Genomic DNA, 11,173 nt, shown 5'->3' with positions numbered 1-11,173 from the left:
GATACAATATCGTTGCTCGCTTAATGCCTCTGACAGCTGACCCGAAAGACCTCCTCAACACTTTGAATCAACTGGGGACAGAAGGGGCTTGTCATTCATTTTCATTTTAAGACTCAGACATCAGCTGCTTAATCTGCCCAAGGAGGGGTGTTCTCCACCTCCGCTTTTATCACTTGCCAAATTGTTCGAAGTTGGGTTTGCTTTTGTTGCTGCTGCTGGTTCTTCGTTGGCTTAAAGCAGCTTCTTAAGTGGCTTTTTGGGATGCGCCAACTTTGCCTATTTAAATTGCAAAATTACAAAAAATTGTGCGTATTTGTTCCTGTTGAGCCGACCGGCTTCGACTAGATATTGCGGTATACATGCTCTTGTGTCCGTCGCCTTCTCTCTCTAGTGGTGGAACAAAGCCAAAACTTAGATCAAATAAGCAACAGCCAAAACAACTTTTCAGCCGAATGCGACTACGATTCTGACTCTGAAGAAATACAACTTGGGCAAGCAGACGAAGACAAAGACAAGAATCGCGCAACCTAACCACCAAAAGTCGGAAACTAAAATTTTGCAGCCGAAGTTAAAGCAACGCGCAGAACTTGACGATTGTGCGTTGGGTACTCGTCGGCTGGGTTGTCTTTCTGATTTTCTGCTGCTTCAAAACTTAATTTTCTTATCTTTCATGTCTTTTTTTTTCGATTTATTTTTGCTCGCAAAAGTCGTGCCAACAACTGATTTGACTGAGGACTTTTACCGCACTCTTTGTGCGGAAGAGTGGTTAGGTTTTTCGTTTTGGTTTTGGTGATGCTTCTTATTTAATTCTTTGAAGCTACTTCGGCATTAAGCGAAAGAACCGTGGATGTCTTGGGCAGCTGCTTCGTTACAGGAATGTTAGCTACCTTGTATGTAATTCTGGCAGCAATTTATTGGTATGAAAATCGGGTGTTGATCCTTTGGCGTACCGGTAAATAGTGTGACAATGTGTTGAAGGAGTGATATTTTACTTAACGTAAGCACTGTCGACTTGCGAATTTACCTTTCATTTTTAACAGAATGGCAACTTTCTCGCAGTGTTCCACTCCCTAGCTCTCTCTGTGTGCTCTATGTTCATATTGAAGGCATCTTCTATCCAGTCCTCAACTGCGTGAGGACTTCAGTTTGGGCTGTGGGAAGGAAGGCTTGGGGAAGTTCATGCTGACACTCAACTACTCTATTTGTGCTTTTGTAGCTGGTCGCCTTATTATTTAACTTGTGAATGCTTTCAATGATGCTAAGTTATTTATTTTTTCGCTTCGTACTTTATGTTGATTTCGCGCAATTCTTGGAAACAGCTGTTGTGTATAGTATTTTAGGATTTGCAACTCCAAATCAGAACACTCCACCACAACCCCAAAAAATGAGGGATACACGCGCCAGACCGACATCTGGTCGAATGGTTTGGCGTACTTTTAACTTTCGTTGGCCATTTGGGGAGCATGTTTTTCAATTCTATTTGTTGACGGTCCGAATCTAACTTTGTGGCGCAAAAGTTTGTTTATAAATCAACTTTTTGTTGCTCTACAACAACAACCGAAGGAGCAGCAGCAGGAGCAGCGCTACTAGGAACTTTTCTTTGACTCTGGTTGGACTCCCTCTCAGTCTCCCACTTATCCATCTCTTTGGTGGATAGTTTGTATACAGCGTTGCGTATGTGCAACGTCAGCAAGTACAATACTCCGGTAGAGTGCACTCCTCTCCGCCGCTCGCTGGGGAAGCTTCTGTGCAAAATTTGCATTTATTTTGGTGCAAATTATTGAGTAAACAGATTGCACCTCAGCGACTAAGCGAGTGAATGAATGAGTGACTGAGTGAATGAGTAAATTTCGTTTGGGGATTTTCGCACATTTTCGTGGCTAAGAAGCAGCAACACTCTTCCTCCTTTGTCATGCCATTCCCAGTTATATGCAACAGTTTTCTCTCCGTGCTTTCGGATTGGTTTAAAGTTCTTCTGTGTGCCGAAGATTAGAAGAATCTTGGCTTAATGTAGTGTGATCTCTCTGGGAAATCCTTTTTAGTTCACTGAAAGATGTCCAGCATTTTGCGAATAAGGACAAACCGCATTAAACATGTATTTTCAGAGTGAAATTGCAATTTATTAACCAAATCTTGTCAGTGTATAAATAAACCATTATAATGCAATAGCCTCTACTTTGACTGATGGCCTGTCCCTGGATTTTGTGATTAAAGAACTCTCTAGAAAACTGTTTCTCATTAAAAATCGACGGGCAAAAAGAGAAGGGACGTGTGAGACGCTTGTTACGCGTCACAACTTTTATACCCAGCACTCAGTCCTACATCTGCACCTTAGCGGTTATTTGTCAAATTTTACATTTTTTCTTCATCTGTCATCTACATAAACAACACTACTCACACCAAGACGCTCCTTTAGCTCGCCCCCCTTTCCTAGAGCCACACACTGCAGAGTCCCGGCAGAGGCAGAGGCAGAAGAACGCGAGAGGCAGAGGCCGCACACTGCAGAAGCAGAGTGTGAAGGGTTTGGAAGGGTGCGGGGCTTATTTTTTAAATACACTGGTTTCAGTGTGAGCACCCAGCAGTCTGGAGCCAACATTTGGTGGCTCTAGCTCTTATAGTCTCTGAGAACTAGCCGACAAACAAGACGGACAGACGGACAGACGGACGGACGGACAGACGGACAGACAGACATGGCTCAATCGACTCGGCTATTGATGCTGATCAAGAATATATATACTTTATGGGATCGGAAACTTTTCCTTCTGTGCGTTACATACAACCGTTATTCGCACAAATACAATATACCCTATTTACTCTTCGAGTACCGGGTATAAAAAAATTTATTTCAGTGATGTGAAAAGCAAACTATGTCCTTCAAGGACAAATATTTAGGATTTTACTGATTTACTATTTAGAGCTTTCCTAATTTGTTGCAGTACCATGTGTTGCATTACTCTCAAAAAAAACGAGAATGTACGTGTGTGACGCTTCTTACGAGTGACAACTTTTATACCAGGTAGTCAGTACTACATCTGTACCTTAGCGGTTTTGTTTTATTTTTTTGAATTTTTTGTACATTGTTGCTTACTTACATACATATTTCTTTGTTAATTTTTCGCATTACCTTGTTGCAACTGATTTCAGACAAAAAGCTTCATTTAATTTTATGCGCAAAATGTTGTTTTTCTGTTGTTTCTGGGAGTATTCTGTGCTCTGGCGTGGTCCGTTAAAGCACAATTGTTGCTGACAGAAAATTAATTGCATTTAATCAGTGCGAGCCGAGTTCGAAAGGAGACCGCAGGAAGCCGCGCCAGAAGGTTTGAAATCGTTAATGGGTTTTTGATTAATAGTTCCGACGCGTCGGTTGGACAACGGGCAATGCTGTACGACATACACTGTACATTTTGAGCTGTACATTTAAACCTGTATATTAAAATTTTAATTAAATTAAGATAAAAGCCCATGGGCTAACTGTAAAAGATAAATAGATTGTTTACAGATGTGTATCCAATAATTGCGAATATTATATTGAGAGCATTTCCAAGTCGACTCCACGCATATTTGTTAGTTTTATCTTCTGAAATTTACATACACATTGCCATGAGCAATAAAAGTGTTTTAATTAATTCGATTAGGGAATGCAATGAGTGTTTTTATTTATTTATTTATTTATTGTTTTTGTGCCTGCAAAAGGATTTTGCGGATCTGTTTGCTATTTGTTTATTATACGCGTTACTGAGCAATGTGCGTAACGCACAGTAGGAAACGTTTCCGACCCCATCAAATATATACATATATCCTTGATAAACAGCAATAGCCGAGTCGTTAAAGCCATGTCTGTCTGTCTGTCCGTCCTGAAGAGCGCCTAGTACTCAGAGAAAATAAGAGATAGAGCAACCCAGCAACATCTCCCATCTACATCACTTCTCACGCCAACTCGCTCTTTTAGTTCGCTCGGGTTTGCTTTACCATTTTTTACCGACAACGTGAAACATGCCGGTAGATGTATAATGGTCTAATGGTATAATGGGGAAGTTTTAAATGGTGATACGATGGCCATACTTGGCCATCTAGAAAAAAATTGATAGTATTATACGAAAAGAAGCATCTTTGGGTCTTAGAAAGTATTTGGTCCTCATTTGCGACATTTTAAGTCTAGCGTCTGGGGCTGATAGCGTCTTAGGGCCACCTTGGACTTGCTGTTTTGTGGCAAAACTTCGCTTTCTTTCCAATCTTATCACCGCCGATTGGCTAATGCCAAGTTTTTCAGAAGTATTAGATGTCGTATAGCCATTTTCAGTGAGATACACAATAATATTTAAAATTTCCATATATTATTTCTTCAGTCTCAGGTACAACATTGGCCCTATTTAAAAAATGCATGAAATTTGCTTCGATTATTATGAGAAATGTCTTAATTTGATGTTAGTATTACTGTGAGCATATTGTTAATGAGAAAATTTTGATATATAAAATAAATGCAAATAACGAAAAGTGCAAAATTGAGTACATGTTTTTTTAAGTTTTTATTTTTCGCTTCACATTTGTATATTTCTGGTATGGCCTATTTGTTAAGGATAAAGTGATTGACATCCACAGTATGTATTGGTGTATGTTTCACAATAAGGTTACATAAATGCATACATGAAAACTGACTGAGTACCCGGAATAAAACTCTCCTAAACCTCTCTCCTACTCGTTGCTTATGCTTTTGAAATATGTATATGTACATAGCTTGACACTCGAAAGATTCATACAACTTTAAGGCTGTCTGAGGCAGAGTCCATGCATATGCATACTCGTAAAAGTCGCTCAAAATATTTCACGCTGATTCTGGAGGAATCATGGCCAAAGCAAGGAAAACTTGACGACTTTAATTGACGAGTATCATGTCAGCGGAAAAAAAACCTGAGGGCGCTGTTTACGAAACGGTGACGGAGTGGCGCGGGAATGGTGGGTGTGCATGTTGGAAGGGGCAGGGTTCACCCGGTGTGATAGTTAGTTAGTTAGTAAAATCATCAATAGTTGCTGCTGGGACTTGATAGATTGGCAACAAGCACAGCAGCAGCAATAAAAGCAACATAAATAAAGCTATAGCCGGGGAATGCGTGGTTGGTTGATGGAAAAACTCCGGTATTTAACAGTTGCCATCGGAAAATGCAGTTGACAGCAGCCGCCGACATGAACATGACGATGACGACACGACGGCGACACAAAAGCTCGAAAAGAAAAACTGAGCTGAGCTACAAGTATAAAATCTATATAGACCATCCCGACTACGAGATACTACTGAGAGAAATCATGGAATCATCTTAATGTTTCCCGTCATTGTTAGTCTCGTCTACAAGTGATAATATTGCACATGTTTCAAATCAACTTGATATCTTTCGAAAATATCTGAGATCCAAGTATTCGATAGACAGACAGGCAGGAAAAAAGCTGCTGGTACTTTCTTTCTGTACGTTGCCTAGAACCGGGCGAGTACAGGGTACGCTTCTACTACTACTTCAACTCCATGAGTACCGTGTATACACACATACATATGTACTTGTATAGGAGTAAATGAGAAGAAGGAATATGTTGAGCGGATGCTAATAGGCTGAGGATATGAAAAAGTCATTAATTTGGCAGTAGCCTATCCCATACCCACGCATATATACATACATACATATATGTATATTCGAATATACATATGTACTCGTATGGATGGATAATTATTCATGTATATGTATATATGTATTCATACAGTCACCTTCGAAAATTCGTTGACAAGTGAAATATTAATTAAAACATAAATGAAATAATGCAGCGGCAAGAAGAGCAGCAGCATAACAGAAACCCAGCTCTTATTTAAAGTGCATTAACAATAACGAGAATGCCCCTCGAAAATGTCAAAAATATCAACGCGTCACAAAGCGGGGCAGCAAGGAGGTGTGTGTAAGCAGGGCGAGTGCTACAGATGTGTGTGTGTGGCACAAAGCTTTTAAGTGCTGTCAGCACGAGCGGCAGCCAGCCCCATCAGGCCGAGGTCAAAGTCAAAGTTGGGTAAGGTAACTGCAAAATGGCTGCTTGCTAACATCTTCCCTGACTGCAAACTGCAGCTCATTAGCACCTCATACTAGTATACGCAGACGCACACAGGCATACAGGCATACAGGCATACAGGCTTATACTGAGGCACACAGATGCTCTAATACTGAGACACGAGTCTGGCACTTTTGGTCGCGGTTGACTTTTCGCAATGGCTGCCTTCAGGCTTCAGTTTCAGCCCTGGCTTGGCTATGATGATGACGATGGCGGCTTCCTTTGCACACTGATGCAGACATTTTGTTGAATCAAAGTTTACCGCGCTGAGTGCGTGTTGTACTTGAATAAAATGAATGTAATTACTATTTGAAATCAGTTTGGTTACTTTTTTCCACCTCCTTCTGATGGCACGTTCTGGGGGCTGCGAAGTCATGATGGGGTGATTCATAATTAGATTTTCCATCCTTCGGAAGCACTATAGTAGACTTTTATCAGTGTATGAAGTGTGTGTTTGGTTTGGTTCTAGTTCTGACTTAAGTATTTCATAAGAGCTACACTTAATTATAGGCACACGCAGACGCGCCACGGTTCAGAAGCTTTTATTCAATTGACATTTCTAATAGAAGATAATGAAACGATTCAGGAGCGATGTGCAGGATGAGAGGAGGAGGCACGCTTCTAGTCCAGCCCGGGAGGCACGTCGGCTATTGGAGTGTTGATCTTTCCATCCTCACATTGGGATTCTATGCTCATTCTTACTAAAAGCTAAAGAAATGCATTCTAAGACAAGGCATAAAGGGGACGTAACATCACAAAAAAATACATTTTCCCTCTCTCTCTTTTGGTTCGTTCCGGAACGGTTTCTCTGCCTCAAAATATCTAAGAAATATTAAATTTAATGAATGATAAAACAAATTACAATGAGAAAACAATGGAAATTAATGTCTTCATTCTGGCGGTGATCTGATAGATATAGTCATTCCCTACGGAATGGCATTTTAAGTTTACTTGTATCTTCAAAAGTGTGGCTACAGCCCTTTGTGGTGGCTGGAGGGGCATGGCGAATTTTGAAATACACTGGCATCAGTGTGAGCATACAGCACTATGGTGGGTCCAGCTTCTCCGAGTCTCCGAGAACTAGCGGACAAACAAGACGGACAGACGAACGGACAGACAGGCATGGCTATATCGACTCGGCTATTAATGATCAAGAATATATATATACTTTGTGAAGTCGGAAACGGGTAAATACAATAAGAATACCCTATTTACTCTTAACGGTACTAGTACCGGGTATAAAAACAGTGAGGTACAGACATACTTACTGAGTACCTGGTATACATTTTGTGATGCGTATGAAGAGTCTCACACAAGGGACGTGTTAGTCTCGTTAGTTTTGTATAACTAATTTTTTTCTCTGCTTCGAAACATTTTTAGCAAAGATAACTGTTGCCACTCCATGTGGCAAAAAAGTGACGACAATACCAAAATATAATGTTTGTACTGGATAATAACAAGATCCAATAAAGAGAGAAAATTATTAATTTGTATTGTCGTGCCGCCGATTCTTTTTACACTGCTTATTCTATCGAGATGGGCGACAATCGACATACCACGCGATAGTTATGAAATATAGATAGTTAATTGAAATGATATATCTATTGCTTACAAATATCGATAGCAGGCCGACAATGGGGTGGGAACGTGGTGACGGTTAAAATTTAAATTTTTTGATTTTATATCATAATGAACCAACAACATCCCGCCCACCGTAAAACTAACCCGGAGTTTTACCTAAGACATCCGGAACTGCTAATTTTGATACTGGACGCTTAAGAATGCCAGTGGTTGTTTCAACTTCTGCTAATCTAATATGGCCATCTTTAGCTGGAATCGTGTTGACTATGATACCTCTTTTCCAGCTTCCTCTAGGTTGGTTGTCTTCGCAAATGATGACCACATCTCCAATGGTGATCGGCTTGGTCCTTGAATGCCACTTGGTTCGTCTAGTCAGTGTCGGCAAGTATTCTTTAATCCATCGACTCCAAAAGTGATCCTTTAATTGCTGGGCGATGCGGTATTGTTTACGATGACAAAATTTGTTAACGTCTCCTGGGGTTTGAGTAGAATTTGTCGTTCCAAGCAAGAAATGATTAGGTGTTAGAGGTTCCGGGTCATCTATGTTGACAGGTAGGTGAGTGAGAGGTCGACTATTGACTATATTTTTGGCCTCAATAAGTAAACTTCTTAACGTTTTCAAATGTGTTGGCACCCATTGCCAGTCATTTTCCGATGTTGATTCCAGTATTTCGCTTACCCGATGGGCAACGAACGGCTTAAATTGTCGATGATCTGATCTAATCCAAGAAATGACAGTTCGCGAGTCTGACCATAGTGTCGTTTTACCCACAATCAAGTTGTGACTTTCTAAAATGGTATTTTTCAAACGTGTACCCAACACTGCTGCTTGTAACTCCAGTCTAGGAATTGATAACATTTTCAACGGTGCGCATCTGGTCTTTCCTGCAATAAATACCAATTTCGTGTCTTCACCACAAGTTATGCGCCAATATGCTACGGCTGCGAAGGCTTGTTCGCTCGCATCAACGAAAATATGCAACTCTATGTTAGCCTTTGTTGACAAAAATTCTGGCGCATAGCATCTATCCGATTGAAAATGTTTTACTTGTTCTAGCTGAAGTACCCAATGTTTGAATTTTGAAAATAAATTTTCCGGCAGTAGATCATTCCAATGTATTCCAGCCCTCCAAACTTCTTGGATCAATATCTTTCCGTGTATCATTAAGTCCGCTAACATTCCGAATGGATCAAATACAGACTAGACTTAGTAGTTGGCGCTTAGTAGGGCATTTCATCCCTTTCACAATTTCTTTGTCTACACGGTTTAGTTTGAGGTCGAATACAAACTTGTCGGAATTACTATCCCAATACATGCCTAAAATCTTGTCTGTTGATTCGTTACTCATTTGGACGGTTTGTGCCTGCGAGTCGTTCTCCTTTGTATCATTAAGCAATTCCTGAATGCGTTTGGAATTAGATACGAAGCCCCTGAGTTCAAATTTCCCCGTCTTATGTACTCTCTTGACTTCCTGACTGATTTGAAAGGCTTTCTCTTCTGATTCAAAACTAGCAACGAAGTCATCTACATAATGTTTCGTCCGGATGGCATCGATTACTTCTTCCCTGTGGCTTTCAGCGTTTTGTGCGTTAATATTCTTAATATATTGGGCACAACAAGGAGAGCATGCTGCACCAAATATAAGGACGGTCATCTTGTACGTATTCACTTGTGCATTACGATTGCCATGTCTCCAAAGGAATCTTAATGAGTCCTGGTCCTCTTTTCGTACTTGCACTTGTAAAAACATTTCCTTTATATCGGCGCATACTGCAAATTTCCCTTGGCGAAATTTGAAAAGAATCGTAGCCAATGGTGGGTTTTCATCAGGTCCTTTTTAAAAGCATGGTATTTAGGGAAACACAATTGATCGTTGCGGCTGCATCGAAAACCAACCTCATTTTCTTGGGCTTGTTTATGTTAACAACGCCGAAGTGCGGTAAATACCAGGTCCTTGGCTTAATCAGAGCGGCTTCTTGATCTGACATTTTGACGGCGTATCCTTTTTGAACGAAATCCATAATGGCTTTGTCATATTCGTCTATTTTTCCCAATCCGTGCATTTTGTTCTCTACTCCGTGCAACCTCTGAAGAGCCATGTTGTAGCTATCCGGGAATTGAACCACGTCCTGCTTCCAAAGGAGTCCAGTCTCGTAACATCCTTCTAGTTTTCTAGTTGTGTTCTTTAATATATCCCTTGCTCTAGATATATCCGCTGATTCCAATGGTTGTACAGGTATTTTTACTCCAAAGTTCTCCGTTGTGAAGTAATCTGCTATCATCTTGTGGATTTCTTGTTCTGAATTGTCTTCTTTTGGACATGCATGTAAGACTACTGACAATCGCGTTGACCCAATGCTTTGGCCTCCATTCGAGCCATACAGAAGCCATCCCAACGGCGTTTTAGCTGCAATTAGATTTGTATCTAAATAAACACTCTTGATGCTGGCTACCAAATGACAATTATTTATTCCAATCAAAATCATAGGATTAGCATCTGTATATCCGTTTAATGGTAAATTCTTTATCCGTGAGTATTTTTTGGCAAGTTTCTCAACATCTACTGACTGTAATGGTAGATCTAATTGAGGTACTGTGTTTCCAGTTATTCGCAGCCATTTCTTATCAGCTCCAGGTGCTCTAATGCGAAGGTTGCATTTCATTGATAAAAACTCCTTAGCATGATTTTCTATCCAGTTCAAAGTCAGCTTGCTCTTTGGCTCCTGTACGCCCAACATATCTGCTAACTTCTCGTTTATCAGTGAGGCAGATGATCCTTCGTCTAAAAATGCGTACGCTTGAACTATCTTGTTGTTTGGTCCCATAATTTCCACAGCCAAAACTTTAAACAACAACTTGGAAGTGTTTGGCTTAATCGTATTTATTGTAGCCTCATGCGGCTCAAATTTCTCTTCTCTTTTAGCGTCTTCCTGGTGTAAAGATACATGGTGCTGCTTCTTGCATCCATTTTTATTGCATTCGCGTTTGTACTTGCAAACTGTCAGAGCGTGTCCTTTCCGCAGACAACCAAAACACAATCGAAGTTCCTTGACGATTTTCCATTTTTCTTTGCCTCCAGCTTTTAAATATTGTTCACATTTATACAAATAAAGTCCACCCTTACATAACAGACATTTCTCTATGTTCTGTCTTGGTTCTTTCTCGGAAGAATGTAAGATAGAATTATATGGACCTTTCGCCTGTTTGACGTGAATTGGGCCTGCAATTGTTGCTCTCGCGATACTTCTGGCTATGTTGGTCAGCCAGTTGCTAAAGTTGTCCAAATTGGGATAGGGCTGTATTTGTGATGAGTATTCAATCCATTGAATACGTTTGCTAAGTGGCATCTTCCCTACCAAGTTTTCTATCAAAGACGGATTCTGTAAATGTTGAGCGGCATTTGCAGATTTCAAAAATATTACTAAGTTATCTACCTTGGTGGCAAATACAACTAGCTTTTCTAAATTATTCTCTGTTACCGGTGCTATTTGATTGACCATGCTCATC

The sequence above is a fragment of the Drosophila subobscura genome, chromosome J, assembly GCF_008121235.1.
Source record: "Drosophila subobscura isolate 14011-0131.10 chromosome J, UCBerk_Dsub_1.0, whole genome shotgun sequence".
In the NCBI taxonomy this organism is placed as follows: Eukaryota; Metazoa; Arthropoda; class Insecta; order Diptera; family Drosophilidae; genus Drosophila; species Drosophila subobscura.
The sequence above is the reverse complement of the archived record's forward strand: the minus strand, read 5'-3'. Positions refer to the sequence as shown.